This window comes from Cupressus sempervirens, chromosome 8 (assembly GCF_028749045.1).
Source record: "Cupressus sempervirens isolate cs-2001-9-10 chromosome 8, ASM2874904v1, whole genome shotgun sequence".
Classification (NCBI taxonomy): domain Eukaryota; kingdom Viridiplantae; phylum Streptophyta; class Pinopsida; order Cupressales; family Cupressaceae; genus Cupressus; species Cupressus sempervirens.
The window spans coordinates 810,795,558-810,808,887 of NC_143125.1; positions in this window are offsets into that span (position 1 = coordinate 810,795,558).

Genomic DNA, 13,330 nt, shown 5'->3' on the forward strand with positions numbered 1-13,330 from the left:
AGGGAAGTTCTAGGTGATAGTCACAACTCTATCTAAGGAAGGTATCCATGTGGGTTTGCATATTGTAATTCTAAATTATGTAATTCTATACTTGTGGAGATATAAGAAGTTCATATTTTATTCTCTCAATTTGTTTGTTGTTTCTATAGTCCTATTGTGTATTTGTGGTTGATGGACATTTAAATTTTTGCAAATTTAAAGGTCCAAATCATGCCAAGGAAGTAATTTTTTCATGATTAAGCATATTCCTCTCTCATATGTCAAGTTAGACCCATGCAAAGATAGTCAATCTACATGTATGTATACATTTCCAAAATTCAAAATTACCTCTGGTATGCTCTTTTGATCTAAATTTTACTACATTATGGTATTTCTCATACATGTTGAAATATATTCATTACTTATGTATTTATATTTGAAAGTTGATATGACTACCTATTTCTATTTTATAATGAAGACATACAATTTTTTTTAAGAGTAAGCATTTGGTAATCTTAATTTTGTTAAATTCAAGAATATATTAATATTAAGATCTCAAGATTTCTCTTATTACAATCATGTTATTCTGATATTGAGAATAGGGATTTAAGTATGTTATTCAATGCATTTGTGAACTTAAATTTAATATCATTTATAATGTGTTAAAAAATTTGTACTAGAGATATAGATAATTGAGCCATAAGAGATTGGAAATTAAAATAAAATTATATTCTTCCCTCAATTATGTTCTTAAATTTTTGGATGTAAATGCCATTTTAATTTTCAAACTAAATGAAAAAGAATTTATTTATTCAAATAGTTTGACAAAACTTACAAGAGGGAGTTTTATTCAAAAGTTTGGTTTGGTGATATATGTAGATGATATGATATGAATATTATTCTATCATTGTTTTTATATATTGCAATCTAGGAACAAGAAGACAATTGTGAAATAACGATGATTGACCTAAAAAAAAATTCTACTTGAATCATTGACTTATTTTTGTTATGCACAAGGATATTTTTTTCAAATGTTTTACTCTGAAATACTTTGGTCACAGGTTTGAGCAACATCAAGTATTATTTCTTTTGATTGGAGTTTCATTCTCTATGGTAAACTTCAATGAATTATTCTTCGCGCATCGTGATTACTTTTCTAAATACCACTCCAACTCTAAGCATTGCCTTGAGGAGTATCATATCTAACCAAGTGCTTTGCCAAAATCATACATTGATCATATGGGGCACGAAATCATCATGCTAGTAGTTCAATATCAAATAAATTTGAATGAATGAATTGCTTATTATCTTTTTAAAGTATTTAGTTGTGAGTATAGAGAGGAATAATGATCTTGATTTTGGAAAGGGTCAATGAAGTTGGGGCTTTGCAACAAATTGAAAAGCAAATAAGAAAGCAAAATTTTAAAATTATTGTTCAAAGAGAAAAATCATGTTTTTGTGTTTTAGCCTCACATTTGAAGCTATTTTTGAGCAGTAAATGATGTTTTTATCTCCAAATTATTTCTCACAATTGGATAGTAAATTTTCATCATTTTTATGCATTCTTGTGAAGCCAACAACCTAAAAATGTCCTAGCATTTCCAAAAATGACCCAAATTATAATAATTGTGAGTGTAGGTTCAAGATTTCAATGGTGAGCATATAAATTGCTTAAACCATGAGCATTCATCAATGGGAGCTCAACTGCATTGTCATGACTTCTCAAAACAATATTGTGTCAAAACAATATTGTGTTAATATTTGAAGTTTCTAGTTGGATTGACTACGAACCTCAAGAATATTTATGTGCACTAATATAGAATAGCAGAGACAATGAGCATACACACTTGTTCATTTGAACCATGATAGACATTGATGGAGTATGCATTAGAGATGAAGTATTCTTCACCAATTGAGATTGCGCAGCTAGTGCATTAGCATTTCATGTTATAGGAAACACACAAAGGAAGAATGTTGATGACAACATCATTATTCATTACTCTCTCTCTTACCTTTGAAGTTTTGGCTTACATATTTCATCACAGGTAAAACCTAAACATAAAATCTATTTTTGAGAAATTGGGAGGCATGTACAAGAGGATGTGTGAAGATCCGAAATTTCTCCATTTTAGAATGGTAAATATTCTCACCACCTAAGATCGTGAAAGAGGTAAGGAAAGTCAAACTTCAAATATCAATTTGACATCTTCTTATACTATAAAAAATAATTCCAAATTAAGTGATGCATTTGATCTAGTGATGAATTGTTGGAAATGGAAAGGAGTAAGAGGGGAGGGGTGAATCAGTTACTACAAAAGCAAGTCCAAAGTCCCTTTTTTAGAGGTCAGCACAATATAAAACCAAATCCTATTGTAACTTGGTTAACACTAAATATACTACCATCACTTGGTTAGCACAAAGATCTTAAGATATTTATGTGATTAGCCTTTATTAACTTCGTTGAAGAAACATAATGGAAATAACATGAACACAAGAGACACCAAGATTTAATGTGGAAACCCAATTTGGAAAAACCACCAATTGCAACTTGTTACTATTTTTCACTCTTCTAAAGTGAGCCCTGTTAGGAGACAACCTTGTTAAAGGTTACAAAAATACATTGTTAGGTGTGACCCTGTTAGAGGATTTAATTCACCTTGTTAGGAGTTGCCTTGCTAGAGTTATTCAAAAACTTCAATCTAAAAATGCCACCTTGTTAGAGGATTTGTTGATTAATGTTAAGCTAACTCTATTAAGAGATTTCATTCACTACTACAATTATTAGAAAGTAATAATGGCTTGAATCGATTGCTAATGCAATTGGCTTTGTTTATTCAGATCTCATTTCTAGCTTGATTACTTGATCCTCCTTGATCAAAATGTTCTTTGCAGCTCGACCAACTCGGATGCTCTGCCCTTTACATATATCCTTCATATTTTCTTCCTTAATTCATCTTCTTCAATTCCATACTTCAACCCTCAACTTGACCTTTCATATATATGATTCACCTTGTCAAGTCGGTTTGAATAATATTTTAATTAATCAAATATTATATCCCTTAAGTTAGCTTGTATTAACCAATAAATTTATCAGAATTAATATGTTGGCAGTTAGCTAATACATAATTGAGTACTTGGTCAACACAAAGAATCCCTTCATTAACCGACCCAAGTCGGTTAGAATAGGAGTTCTGACATAAACCAACCCAACTCAGTCAATACTGAATTCATGATAACTTCCCTTTGGTAACCAAGTGAACTTGGTTAATACATGATCTGCTTCATTAACCAATTGAGCCTAGTCAATACTATCTTTGAACTTGGTCATCACTAAACGCTCGACATACACAAGAAAATATATTTGATGCCCGAGTAAGCTCGATTATCACTGATTGCTTAGTAAAGACTTGACATTTTGTGTAACATCAAAGACAAAATACAATTGAATAATTGTTTGAACACCAATCTCCCCTTTTGGCATTGATGGAAACACAACATGTCATAATATATATAAAATTTAGAGCAAAACAAAAGTAAGGATGATATCCTTAGTTTCATTCTAATTCTCATCCATGAGAACTCTCTCTATTAGTTTCATTCTAATTCTCATCCATGAAAACTCTCTCTATTAATGAGAACTCCCTCATACATATATATATATATATATATATATATATATGAAAATGATTTTAAAAAAAAAGATAAATGAAACAAAGCAAATATCAAACAAGCCCTTTTTTTTTAACCTAGTTATTTATCAACAAAGGAGTATTATTTTTATTTTATTTTAGTTTTCCTATTTTCCTAATTACGAAGAGTATATTCAATGTAAATGTACCTCTACAACTTGGAAATAAAGCAATACAAAAATATAGTGTTTTATGTCAAAAAACTTCCCTTATGTGCTTCAAACGCAATGATGGGCTTTATGGCTTAATTAGAGGCTCTTCGTAGGATTTGATCTTCAAGTGCTTCTTCAACCTACAAGCTTAAATGCTTACAAAACACTCAAAAACACATTAGATGGTTAGTTCAAACCCATAAATGGGTCCCATTGGGTGTGCCAAAATGTATTGCATAAAAATGTAATAAACGGAATAAACACTAAGCAACTAACATCTATTCCTACATGATCATGCAAACCTCAAATATGAAACACAACATGCAAACAATATAGACATGGAATCAAAATAGCTTAATCTACTCAAAATGACACTAATGCAAACCTCACAAAATCATCAAGTGGAGATGATTTCATTGTTGTGGGATGTGGTTGCTCACAAATCCTACAACATAACAATGAGGTAGATAGTAGATGATGAAGATGAGGAGAGGGCTCTCCTTTTATAGGAAATGAGATGAAATAGATGGTTGAGATTCAATGCAAGATGGAGGGATAGGATGTCTCAACATCAATGAGGTGTCAATGAGGTGTAGGCCAAGTAGACTCCATGTGGATAAGGGTTTTTGACCATTCAAAGGGTGAAATATGCTCACACATGTGTGAGCAACCTTTGATGGTGACATGATCAATGACAAGTGTAAGAGGTGTGAGAAGCATGGTCTCTCACAAATGTGTGAGACACCTTGACTCTCATGCAAGAGGACAAGTGTGCAAGAGGCATGGAAGACATCTTGGATATGATATGTAGATAATGAAAGGTAAGGCTGGAAGTATAATGAAAGGTAGATGGAAGTATGGAAGATATGTATGTAAGTTTGGTATGGCCGGAGCTTGCCCCTAGTGTGGAGTGCAACTGGAAGAGGAAAAGTGAATGGATAGATAAGTGGAATTGGAAGGAAATGAATGCATGATAGGAAAATGAAGGGAGGACTCAAGCATCTAGATATATGGATGGTATCTCTTGGTATTTCTCTTTCTATTTTTTTTCAAGGATTTTTTACTATTTTCTCATAGATGTTGGTAAGATAGTGAATGGAGGACAATGACTTATGAAAAAGTTTGGATTAAGGGGGTGGAGTGGGTGGGAGGAAGATACGGTTGATGAATGCTAGGTTGGAAGACTTGTGAATGAGTGGATGAAGGAGACAGAAAGATCATCATTGGCACACACCTTGAAGGGTGATGGAAAGGTGGCAATTTTGGGATATAAGGACCCAAAATGGATTAGGAAAATGGAATTTGGGATGATTTATGAATGAGGGAAGCCTTTGGATTAGCAGAATTGGATGTCATTTGGAATCTTTCTTTGAGATTCATTGCTACATTAAGTAGCTTTGGGATCGACAAAATTTTTGCATTTTTTATTTTCAGTCGTTGTGGCCTTTTGATTTTTCTTTGGATCATATTTTTCCTTTCTTGGACATGTCTTTTACAGGGAACATGTTGATCCTTGGGCTTTTGTGGATGTTTGGCTTTATTCACTTTTTCTTTAGCATCCAATTCACTTCCATTGGCTATGGAATGGGTGCATGAAGATAAATGGGGTGGAGAGCACATGGTCTTTACTAGGAGATGAAGTGGAAAATATGGATATGGTGAATGGATGTATGTAAGGACCCAAAATGGAAGGAAGGGATGAAGGATTTGGTTGTGGAACATAAGGACCCAAAATGGATGGAAGTGAGGAAGGCATGGAAATATGGATATAAGGGCCCAAAATGGATTTAGAATATGGATGATAGGAACATTTAGGTTTGGATGGAGGAATCTTAGGTTTGGAAGGAGTAGAAGGTGTACCAACATCTTGAGACATTATTTCTTCAATGGGATACTTATTATTTTCAACACAAGATGCAAGTCCATGTATATGGGCTTCATGAGTGGATTGGATAGGTGTGATAAGATCATGTGGAGGATTAGGCTCACAAGGGGGATTATGAGGGATAATAGGATTTGGAGATGGGGTGGGATCATGAAAGGAAAATGAAGGGGTGCTTTGATCTTGACTTAAAAGAGGATCATGTAGCGGAATGAGTGGATTATGAGATGGAATAGGATCATGAGATGGAGTGGAGAGAATAGAACCATGAGATGGAGTGATTTGATCTTGACATGGATGATTATTAGTGGATCTAGTGGAAGGAATCTCTTCATGAAGTGGAGGATCTACAGATGCTAACTCTTGAGATGGAGAAGAATTAGTAATGTGTGCGGTACATGAAATGCCTTGATCTTGATCAAGAAGGGGATCATGAGATGGAGTAAGAGGGATAAATGGATCTTGAGAGATAAGGCAATGATGGGATGGAGAAATGCTCGGATCTAGAGGAGAAGAGGAATTTATAATGTCATGCTTTAGAGGAAGATCTTTAGATGGAATTGGGGGTATGACTTTGGGTGATTGGCTCACTTTATCTTGTTCTTTACACTTAGCCAAGAATGAAGAGAAATATCCCTTATGAGGTGGGGATGATGTGGATTTTGGAGGATTAGGATTGTGTGAAGGTGGAAGTATGGGTAGGGGATTAGGATGATGGTTTTTAATAGTAGGCTCAAAGTATGGGGAATTGCATGGAGGATTGGGGTTAGATGGCACATGAGGAATATGATCTTCGAAACATGGGGGAAGAGGACACATGGCATGGAAGGTGGACTTTTTCTGTTGACTAGCTAAGATTTAATTCTTTAGTTGCTCCATTTCCTTAGCAAGGGAATTTGTGTTTGTGGAATTGTGTGGGCTATGAATGGAATCATATGGAGTTGAAGGATAATGAGATGGATTTCCCTTGTCAAAGGTAGAAGAATAATGAACATGAGATGGATTAGAGTTGGATATGAAGTGTTGAGGATGAATTTGATATGCAGGTTGAACAGAAGGTATAACTCAATATTGTTGTGCAAGATCGTCAACCAGTTGATTAAGCCAATTCTGATCCATAGATGTTAGACAAAGAGTGATGAAAGATTTGATGATGGATGGAATATGAACTTGGGACTAGGAGCAATTTTGGACTTTGTGTTGACTTGATTTGAATTGGATTTCACTTCATATTGATTGGATTTGATTTGATTTGATGTGATATTGGATGAAGGTTTGATATAACCTTGATAAGATTTGGGTCATTCAAGATAACTAGGATTAAAGTCCAAGGATGATGATGGCGCTCCTAAGTCCAAAGTAGAAGATTTTATGAAAAATTGAATTAGAAGAAGATTTGGATAAATGAAGAAAGATTGATTGATTTTGAATGAAGATGTAAATTGATTAAATTAGGAATTCATTAGAAAAGAATGAATTTTGACAAGGGATTGGATTAAGAATCATGAGGATGAATCATTGAATGAGGGAATTGGATCTTGATGTGGATTATGAACCATGATTAGGACGAAGATTATGGATTTGATTAAATGATTAAGAAAATGAGGAAATGATTTAGATGAATAGAGATGATAATGATTTTGAGGAATGATTTGAATGATGAAGACAAGAGATGTATGAGGGTGATGAATTTGATGGAAAGAAGTGATGTGGACAACTTGACCAAGAGGACTTGAACCAAGACTTGTTTTGTTGTTTTTGAAAATTTTTGATTTATTTTTTATTTTTGGACTTTTACGATTTTTTTTGGATTTATATGTTATATGATGTTTTTGGTTTTTTTTCAAATTTGAGATGCAAAATCAAACAATGAAATATATACAAGGCAAGTGTAGCTGATGTGTCCCCTTCAAATGGGGAGGTTTTTGAACACTCAAGCATGTAGAACACACCAACAATCCTATAAGGTTTCAACTAGGATGTACAAGGATCAACTAGAGGGTGTCCTCGATATACACAAGGTACGTGAGGCCCAAATTTGTAGATGAAAGAAAATAATGCCACATAGCCCGAGGGAGATGATAACCCAAATCTCCTTCTTCACTTCCCAAAGGTATAAAGTTCTTTGGGGCTTAGCCAAGAGTGACAAGATTTTACTTCCAAGAGAGGTGTCTTTTGATTCACCTCCCAATTTTTATACTCCGCTAGAACACTAGAGTTGAGGTTGTCCCAAGGGGTGATGAAATCCCCAAGCAGACCTCCTAAAAAAAAGAAAAACAAGACCACTTATTTCTTGTGCACCCAAGATCACTCGAAGGCACGAGGGGAGAGAATATGTAAGTGGCCTCGGGGTTCAAAAGACACACGTTCTTTCCCAATGAAACTTTAGGTTTTTTAATCTACTTTGAAGACACACGTGTTTATATCATACAATGTTCTTTCCAACTTGACAATGTCATAAAAATTGAGAGTTTGCCAACATAAGTAAAGAAAGTGTCGTCAACACAAGAAAATCAGATAAGGAAAGAATCAAATCCGTTATGCATTCAAGATTGATTTCTTATTCATTTTAAGCACCAAAATGAAATGTGCATTGCAATAGTCATTGATCCTTAGACATGCAAGATTGTGCTATTATTCATTCCAAAGCAAAAGTGTTCAATTTCCTTATAGCATGCAAGATTGAATTTGATTGTTTTAGCATTTAACCATGCATTCAAAGACGAGTGTTTAAGCATACAAGTTCATTCCAGAACAAAATTAAAGTAAAAACCTACAAGCAATATGGTTAGTGAGAAAATATCCCTGCAAAATCACAAGTTAGGGCAACGAAAATGTAGGACAAACGTGAAACAACCCTACAATGAAAGTGTTAACACAAAGTTTGGTTTTTGTAGGTAGAAAAAATAGGGATCTAGACAGCATCAAAATCTCATGAAACCAACACCATCATGACGAGCTTAGAATTAGGTTTTTGACGATATTTTATTTTTCAAAAACAGAGTCTGTATGCTTAAGTTATGAGCAAAAAGCCAAAAGCTTCTCCTTATGACCTAGAAGGGCATGTGGAATGCTGATGTATTGATGACATCAGCGACCTGCGAGGTTAAAATTGATGGTTAGAGGCACGTCAAGCAATTTTATTTTATTTTTTGCATTTTTTCTATAAAAAAAAGTTGATATCTAAATGTTTTATTAAAATATTAAATAAAATTTATTATTTTAAAAATAAAGTTGAACAAAAAAAAAAAACTTATATTTTAATCTAAATATCAAAACAATTTAAAGTGGGTGAAGGGTTTTTAGGCAAGGCAGAGGAGTTGGTTGTGGATGCTGGCAGAGGGGAAGTGATGGTGTGAGGGTTTGTTGCAGCGGTGGGGTGAAGCGGTGGGAAAGCGGGGCCGAGTGGCGGTGGTAAAGGGGGTGTAGGTAAGTAGATTTTGTAGGCAGTCGTGGACGGGAGCAGTGGTGATGCAGCGATCGAGAAGCAGTGCATGGTTTTGGGCGGCGGAGAGGGAGGTGCAACATTCACAGGGAGGAGTGGTGGAGAGGAAGGGTTTGTAGGCAGAGGGAGGAAGGGATTTTGGCATGGGCGAAGGCTGGTGCATGGAGGTGGACGAGCAGGAGTGGAGGGTTCATGTGGCTAGAGAGGAGATTGCAACAGGGGTTACGGTGGGTGATTGAGTGGCGGTGGGGGACGACAGGTTTCTGTAGGTGTTGGTGCAGGACGAGAGGGAGTTGTAGGGTGCCGAAGGAGGGAAGTGGGGATGCAGTAGCGAGTAGAAACACCGATGGTGGGAGAGGGGAGCTGTTAGGGGTTGAGGTGCAGGTGGTCATGGCCAAGGGAGAAGCAAGGGCAGCGTTCGTAGGCACCGCCGCTGGTGGCGCCTACGGGTGGCCGCTCTTGCACCAAGAAAAAAAAAAGTTAAATTTTTTTATTTTTATTTTTGTGTTTTGTTTTTTATTTTCTTTTCTTCTACTTGACTAAAATGATACTATTAAAAAAAAAACACTATATATATATGATTAATACATATATGAAAATTATTTAAAAAAAAGATAAATGAAACAAAGCAAATATCAAACAAGCCCTTTTTTTACCTAGTTATTTATCAACAAAGAAGGAGTATTATTTTTATTTTTATTTTTAGTTTTCCTATTTTCCTAATTATGAAGAGTATATTCAATGTAAATGTACCTCTACAACTTGGAAATAAAGCAATAAGAAAATATAGTGTTTTATGTCAAAAAACTTCCCTTATGTGCTCCAAATGCGATGATGGGATTTATGGCTCAATTAGAGGCTCTTCGTAGGATTTGATCTTCAAGTGCTTCTTCAACCTACAAGCTCAAAAAATTCACAAAACACTCAAAAATACATTAGATGGTTAGTTTGAACCCATAAGTGGGTCCCACCGAGTGTGCCAAAATGTATTGCATAAAAATGTTATAAATGGAATAAACACTAAGCAATTAACATCTATTCCTACATGATTATGCAAACCTCAAATATGAAAGACAAAATGAAAACAATGAAGACATGAAATCAAAATAGCTTAATCTACTCAAAATAACACTAATGCAAACCTCACTAAATCATCAAGTGGAGATGATTTCGTTGTTGTGGGATGTGGTTGCTCACAAATCTTGCAGCATAACAATGAGGTAGATAGTAGATGATGAAGATGAGGAGAGGGCTCTCCTTTTATAGGAAATGAGATGAAACAGATAGTTGAGATTAATGCAATATGGAGGGCTAGGATCTCTCAGGATCAATGAGGTGTCAATGAGGTAGGGGCCAAGTAGACTCCATGTGGATTAGGGCTTTTGACCATTCAAAGGGGTAAATATGCTCACACATGTGTGAGCAACTTTTAATGGTGACATGATCAATGACAAGTGTAAGAGGTGTGAGAAGCATGGTCTCTCACATGTGTAAGACACCTTGTCTCTCATGCAAGAGGACAAGTGTGCAAGAGGCATAGAAGACATGAGGGGTGTGGGAAGTGTGAGCATTCCTCACACATGTGTGAGCACACACTTAGGATTAAGAAGTGATTAGCTAGGTGATTAGGAAAAGTAGTGTGATTAGGTAGTGGGTAGGCTTAGAATGATGGGTTAGGTTAGCAAAGTGAGGTTGGGTAAGGGTTAAAGTTAGGAGTCATGTGCTCAAATAGGATTAAATTTAATATTTAATTCCAAGTGCGATTAGCAAAGGATTAATTAAGTAAATGAAGTACTTTACTTAATTAAAGGGAATGGGTTAGGATGCACGTGGAAATGCTAGGACTTAAATAAACTTTAGTTTATTTAAATTAAGGAAAGGCAAATGTAATTAAATACATGTAAATTTATTTAATTAAAGGTAAGGTAATTAAATAAATAATAAATATGTATTTAATTGGCTAGGAAATTGGTATTTGGACAATTTTAGGTGTCTATTGATGCATCACTAAACATTGTTTAGTGAGCTTCAAATAGGGGAATTACCCCTAGCTTACCCCTTAGATACAAGAATGCATCCTTAGGTAATGGCTTGGTGAATATGTCTACAATTTGTTCCTTTGTATTTACATATTCCAATCTAACCTCTTCGTCTTGCACTAATTCTCTCAGAAAATGATATTTTATTGTAATGTGCTTTGTCTTGGTATGCATAAATGGATTCTTGGATATGTTAATTACATTGGTGTTATCACAAAAGATAACTATTGGATCTTTGATTTCTTTCTTCATACCTGACAACAATTGTTTGAACCAAAAGATGTTGGAACAATTAATTGCTGCTACAACATATTCTGCTTATGTTGTAGAGTGAGATATGCAATTCTATTTCTTTCTTGTCCAAGAAACTAGCCTCTTTCCAAGAAAGAATACTTCACCACGAGTGCTTTTCTTGTCATCAATACTTCCTTCCCATTCAACATCAGTGAAGGCTTTCAATTCAAAGTCGCCTCCTTTCTTATACAACAAACCATAATCTTTAGTACCTTTTAGATACTTCATAATTCTTTTAATTTCCATCATATGATTTTCCTTCAGATTAGTAGAAAATCTTGCCACCATACCAACTGCTAATGTAATATCAGGTCTTGTGTGTACCACATATTGAAGTTTTCCAATCATTGATCTATATGTAGTTTGATCTACCTCTTTGGAATCATCATTTTTGGAAAGCTTATGTCTAGTAGACATAAGTGTTCCAACTAATCTAGAATCCTCCATTCCAAATTTCTTCAATATCTCCTTGATGTACTTTTATTGAGTAATGTAGATACCATATTTTTGCAATTGAATTTACAAGCCAACAAATAATTCAATCTCTCCAAACATTGACATTTTAAATTCTTTACTAATTTCCTCATAAAAAGATTTGTATAAATCATCATGTCCAGTGAATGATGTATCATCTACAAAGATTCTGCTAGCACTATCTTCTTATATAGGCCTTCCTTGATGTATAGACTATTTTTGTCATTTGTCCTTTGAAAATCAATATTCACCAGATAATTGTGCAATCTTGCATACTAGGCTCTAGGGGCTTGTTTGATACCATATAAAGCTTTGTGTAATCTGCAAACCATATCCCTTTTGTTAGGATCTATGAAACCTTTAGGTTGCTCAATGTATACTTCTTCTTCTAGGATTCCATTCAAGAAAGTTGACTTTACATCCATCTGATATAATTTGAATCCTTTATATGCAACATAAGCATAGTGTTCTAACACCTTCTATTCTTGCAACATGAGCAAAAGTTTCTCTATAATCAATACCTTCTTCTTGAGCATAACCTTTGCATACTAACCTTGCCTTATTTCTTGAAACTTCTCCATTTTCGTTCAACTTATTTCTAAATACCCATTTTGTGCCAATTACATTTTTATCCTTGGATCTAGGAACAAAAGTCCAAGTTTTGTTCCTCTCAATTTGTTCAGTCTCTACATTCATAGCCTCAATCCAACTTTCATTGTCTAATGCGTCTTTCACTGTTCTAGGTTCAAACACAATAAGAAAATATATACCTTTTAGTTTATTCCTTGTCATTGTGACTTTTGATTGATCTCCAATTATTTTCTCAAGTGCATGATGTCTTCTAACATATCTACAAAGTACAAGTACCTTCTCTTTGGATTTAGAACTTGTTTCACTTTGTTCACCATGCTCAAAGTGATCTTCTGAATCATGCTCGGGTCCCACTATTTGTAACTCAAGTTATTCTAACTGTGACTTGGTTTCCACTGGCTGAAACTCAGGTCCTTCTGACTATGAACCAGGTTCCTTCATAATGTGACTTGGGTTCCACTGGCTTCAACTCAGGTTGAACTGGAGATTTAGGGGACTCGGGTGGTGAAGGCTATTGATTTCCAATTGTATATGCTTGAATCTCAGTTATAGTATTAGGTTCAAAGTAAACAAAGCTTTTGTAGTTTTTAGGTTCTTTTCTACTTTTTTCTTCACTCTTTTCTACAAACTCATCAATTTTTACATGTGTACTTTCTATGACTTTGTGAGTAGTAATATTCAGACATTTATATTCTTTTGTCTTGTTGGAGTATCCTAAGAATATGCCTTCATCACTTTTCATATCAAATTTTCCTTTCCTTGTTTCTTTCAAGATACAACATTTG